Raw genomic sequence first — 6,074 nt, 5'->3', positions numbered from 1 at the left:
GACACAGACAGAGGGAGAATTACTACTGTCCCTTCTGATACAGACAGAGAGGGAGAATTACTCCTGTCTCTTCTGATACAGACCGAGAGAATTACTCCTGTCTCTTCTGATACAACACAGACAGAGAGAATTACTCCTGTCTCTTCTGATACAGACAGAGAGGGAGAATTACTACTGTCTCTTCTGATACAGACCGAGAGGGAGAATTACTACTGTCTCTTCTGACACAGACAGAGAGGGAGAATTACTACTGTCCCTTCTGATACAGACAGAGAGGGAGAATTACTACTGTCTCTTCTGATACAGACAGAGAGGGAGAATTACTACTGTCTCTTCTGATACAGACAGAGAGAATTACTACTGTCTCTTCTGATACAGACAGAGAGAATTACTACTGTCTCTTCTGATACAGACAGAGAGAATTACTACTGTCTCTTCTGATACAACACAGACCGAGAGGGAGATAACTACTGTCTCTTCTGATACAACACAGACCGAGAGGGAGAATTACTACTGTCTCTTCTTATACAGACCGAGAGGGAGAATTACTACTGTCTCTTCTGATACGACCGAGAAGGGAGAGAATTACTACTGTCTCTTCTGATACAGACCCCGAGAGGGAGAATTACTACTGTCTCTTCTTCTGATACAGACCGAGATGGGAGATTACTACTGTCTCTTCGATACATGACCGAGAGGGAGAATTACTACTGTCTCTCTGATACAGACAGAAGAGGAATTACTACTGTCTTCTCTGATACAACCACAGACCCGAGAGGGGAGAATTACTACTGTCTCTTCTGATACAGACAGAGAGAATTACTACTGGTCCTCTTCTGATACAGACAGAGAGAATTACTACTGTCTCTTCTGATACACACAGACCCGAGAGGGAGAATTACTAATGCTCTTCTGATACAGACCGAGAGGGAGAATTACTATGTCTATTCGGATACAGACCGAGAGGGAGGTAATACTACTACTGTCTCTCTGATACAGACCGAGAGGGAAGGACTATACTTACTACTGTCTCTTCTGATACAGACCGAGAGGGAGAATTACTACTGTCTCTTCTGATACAGACAGAGAGGGAGAATTACTACTGTCTCTTCTGATACAGACCGAGAGGGAGAATTACTACTGTCTCTTCTGAAACAGACCGAGAGAGAGAATTACTACTGTCTCTTCTGATACAACACAGACCGAGAGGGAGAATTACTACTGTCTCTTCTGACACAGACAGAGAGAATTACTACTGTCCCTTCTGATACAGACCGAGAGGGAGAATTACTACTGTCTCTTCTGATTCAGACCGAGAGGGAGAATTACTACTGTCTCTTCTGATACAGACAGAGAGAATTACTCCTGTCTCTTCTGATACAGACCGAGAGAATTACTCCTGTCTCTTCTGATACAGACCGAGAGAATTACTCCTGTCTCTTCTGATACAGACAGAGAGGGAGAATTACTACTGTCTCTTCTGATACAGACCGAGAGGGAGAATTACTACTGTCTCTTCTGACACAGACAGAGAGGGAGAATTACTACTGTCTCTTCTGACACAGACAGAGGGAGAATTACTACTGTCCCTTCTGATACAGACAGAGAGGGAGAATTACTACTGTCTCTTCTGATACAGACCGAGAGAATTACTCCTGTCTCTTCTGATACAACACAGACAGAGAGAATTACTCCTGTCTCTTCTGATACAACACAGACAGAGAGAATTACTCCTGTCTCTTCTGATACAGACAGAGATGGAGAATTACTACTGTCTCTTCTCATACAGACCGAGAGGGAGAATTACTACTGTCTCTTCTGACACAGACAGAGAGGGAGAATTACTACTGTCCCTTCTGATACAGACAGAGAGGGAGAATTACTACTGTCTCTTCTGATACAGACAGAGAGGGAGAATTACTACTGTCTCTTCTGATACAGACAGAGAGAATTACTACTGTCTCTTCTGATACAGACAGAGAGAATTACTACTGTCTCTTCTGATACAACACAGACCGAGAGGGAGAATTACTACTGTCTCTTCTGATACAACACAGACCGAGAGGGAGAATTACTACTGTCTCTTCTGACACAGACAGAGAGGGAGAATTACTACTGTCCCTTCTGATACAACACAGACAGAGAGGGAGAATTACTCCTGTCTCTTCTGATACAACACAGACCGAGAGGGAGAATTACTACTGTCTCTTCTGATACAACACAGACAGAGAGGGAGAATTACTACTGTCTCTTCTGATACAGACAGAGAGAATTACTCATGTCTCTTCTGATACAACACAGACAGAGAGGGAGAATTACTACTGTCTCTTCTGATACAACACAGACCAAGATAATTACTACTGTCCCTTCTGATACAGACAGAGAGGGAGAATTACTCCTGTCTCTTCTGATACAACACAGACCGAGGGGGAGGATTACTACTGTCTCTTCTGATACAACACAGACCGAGAGGGAGAATTACTCCTGTCTCTTCTGATACAACACAGACCGAGAGGGAGGATTACTACTGTCTCTTCTGATACAACACAGACCGAGAGGGAGGATTACTACTGTCTCTTCTGATACAGACCGAGAGGGAGAATTACTACTGTCTCTTCTGATACAACACAGACAGAGAGGGAGAATTACTACTGTCTCTTCTGATACAACACAGACCGAGAGGGAGAATTACTACTGTCTCTTCTGATACAACACAGACCGAGAGGGAGAATTACTACTGTCTCTTCTGATACAACACAGACAGAGAGGGAGAATTACTACTGTCTCTTCTGATACAACACAGACAGAGAGGGAGAATTACTACTGTCTCTTCTGATTCAGACCGAGAGGGAGAATTACTACTGTCTCTTCTGATACAGACCGAGAGGGAGAATTACTACTGTCTCTTCTGATACAGACAGAGAGGGAGAATTACTACTGTCTCTTCTGATACAGACCGAGAGGGAGAATTACTAATGTCTCTTCTGATACAGACCGAGAGAGAGAATTACTACTGTCTCTTCTGATACAACACAGACCGAGAGGGAGAATTACTACTGTCTCTTCTGACACAGACAGAGAGAATTACTACTGTCCCTTCTGATACAGACCGAGAGGGAGAATTACTACTGTCTCTTCTGATTCAGACCGAGAGGGAGAATTACTACTGTCTCTTCTGATACAGACAGAGAGAATTACTCCTGTCTCTTCTGATACAGACCGAGAGAATTACTCCTGTCTCTTCTGATACAGACCGAGAGAATTACTCCTGTCTCTTCTGATACAGACAGAGAGGGAGAATTACTACTGTCTCTTCTGATACAGACCGAGAGGGAGAATTACTACTGTCTCTTCTGACACAGACAGAGAGGGAGAATTACTACTGTCTCTTCTGACACAGACAGAGGGAGAATTACTACTGTCCCTTCTGATACAGACAGAGAGGGAGAATTACTACTGTCTCTTCTGATACAGACAGAGAGGGAGAATTACTCCTGTCTCTTCTGATACAGACCGAGAGAATTACTCCTGTCTCTTCTGATACAACACAGACAGAGAGAATTACTCCTGTCTCTTCTGATACAGACAGAGAGGGAGAATTACTACTGTCTCTTCTGATACAGACCGAGAGGGAGAATTACTACTGTCTCTTCTGACACAGACAGAGAGGGAGAATTACTACTGTCTCTTCTGATACAGACAGAGAGGGAGAATTACTACTGTCTCTTCTGATACAGACAGAGAGAATTACTACTGTCTCTTCTGATACAGACAGAGAGAATTACTACTGTCTCTTCTGATACAGACAGAGAGAATTACTACTGTCTCTTCTGATACAACACAGACCGAGAGGGAGAATTACTACTGTCTCTTCTGATACAACACAGACCGAGAGGGAGAATTTCTACTGTCTCTTCTGACACAGACAGAGAGGGAGAATTACTACTGTCCCTTCTGATACAACACAGACAGAGAGGGAGAATTACTCCTGTCTCTTCTGATACAACACAGACCGAGAGGGAGAATTACTACTGTCTCTTCTGATACAACACAGACAGAGAGGGAGAATTACTACTGTCTCTTCTGATACAGACAGAGAGAATTACTCCTGTCTCTTCTGATACAACACAGACAGAGAGGGAGAATTACTACTGTCTCTTCTGATACAACACAGACCGAGAGGGAGAATTACTCCTGTCTCTTCTGATACAACACAGACCGAGAGGGAGGATTACTACTGTCTCTTCTGATACAACACAGACCGAGAGGGAGGATTACTACTGTCTCTTCTGATATAGACCGAGAGGGAGAATTACTACTGTCTCTTCTGATACAACACAGACAGAGAGGGAGAATTACTACTGTCTCTTCTGATACAACACAGACCGAGAGGGAGAATTACTACTGTCTCTTCTGATACAACACAGACCGAGAGGGAGAATTACTACTGTCTCTTCTGATACAACACAGACAGAGAGGGAGAATTACTACTGTCTCTTCTGATACAACACAGACAGAGAGGGAGAATTACTACTGTCTCTTCTGATACAACACAGACCGAGAGGGAGAATTACTACTGTCTCTTCTGATACAACACAGACCGAGAGGGAGAATTACTACTGTCTCTTCTGATACAACACAGACAGAGAGGGAGAATTACTACTGTCTCTTCTGATACAACACAGACAGAGAGGGAGAATTACTACTGTCTCTTCTGATACAACACAGACCGAGAGGGAGAATTACTACTGTCTCTTCTGATACAACACAGACCGAGAGGGAGAATTACTACTGTCTCTTCTGATACAACACAGACAGAGAGGGAGAATTACTACTGTCTCTTCTGATACAACACAGACCGAGAGGGAGAATTACTACTGTCTCTTCTGATACAACACAGACAGAGAGGGAGAATTACTACTGTCTCTTCTGATACAACACAGACAGAGAGGGAGAATTACTACTGTCTCTTCTGATACAACACAGACCGAGAGGGAGAATTACTACTGTCTCTTCTGATACAACACAGACCGAGAGGGAGAATTACTACTGTCTCTTCTGATACAACACAGACAGAGAGGGAGAATTACTACTGTCTCTTCTGATACAGACAGAGAGGGAGAATTACTCCTGTCTCTTCTGATACAACACAGACCGAGAGGGAGAATTACTACTGTCTCTTCTGATACAGACAGACAGAGAGAATTACTCCTGTCTCTTCTGATACAACACAGACCGAGAGGGAGAATTACTACTGTCTGTTCTGATACAACACAGACAGAGAGGGAGAATTACTACTGTCTCTTCTGATACAACACAGACAGAGAGGGAGAATTACTACTGTCTCTTCTGATACAACACAGACCGAGAGGGAGAATTACTACTGTCTCTTCTGATACAACACAGACCGAGAGGGAGAATTACTACTGTCTCTTCTGATACAACACAGACAGAGAGGGAGAATTACTACTGTCTCTTCTGATACAACACAGACCGAGAGGGAGAATTACTACTGTCTCTTCTGATACAACACAGACAGAGAGGGAGAATTACTACTGTCTCTTCTGATACAACACAGACCGAGAGGGAGAATTACGACTGTCTCTTCTGATACAACACAGACAGAGAGGGAGAATTACTCCTGTCTCTTCTGATACAACACAGACCGAGAGGGAGAATTACTACTGTCTCTTCTGATACAGACAGACAGAGAGAATTACTCCTGTCTCTTCTGATACAACACAGACCGAGAGGGAGGATTACTACTGTCTCTTCTGATACAACACAGACCGAGAGGGAGAATTACTACTGTCTCTTCTGATACAACACAGACCGAGAGGGAGAATTACTACTGTCTCTTCTGATACAGACAGACAGAGAGAATTACTCCTGTCTCTTCTGATACAACACAGACAGAGAGGGAGAATTACTCCTGTCTCTTCTGATACAACACAGACCGAGAGGGATAATTACTACTGTCTCTTCTGATACAACACAGACCGAGAGGGAGAATTACTACTGTCTCTTCTGATACAACACAGACAGAGAGGGAGAATTACTACTGTCTCTTCTGA

The sequence above is a fragment of the Oncorhynchus kisutch genome, unplaced genomic scaffold, assembly GCF_002021735.2.
Source record: "Oncorhynchus kisutch isolate 150728-3 unplaced genomic scaffold, Okis_V2 scaffold3972, whole genome shotgun sequence".
Classification (NCBI taxonomy): Eukaryota; Metazoa; Chordata; class Actinopteri; order Salmoniformes; family Salmonidae; genus Oncorhynchus; species Oncorhynchus kisutch.
This window is presented reverse-complemented; position numbering follows the sequence as displayed.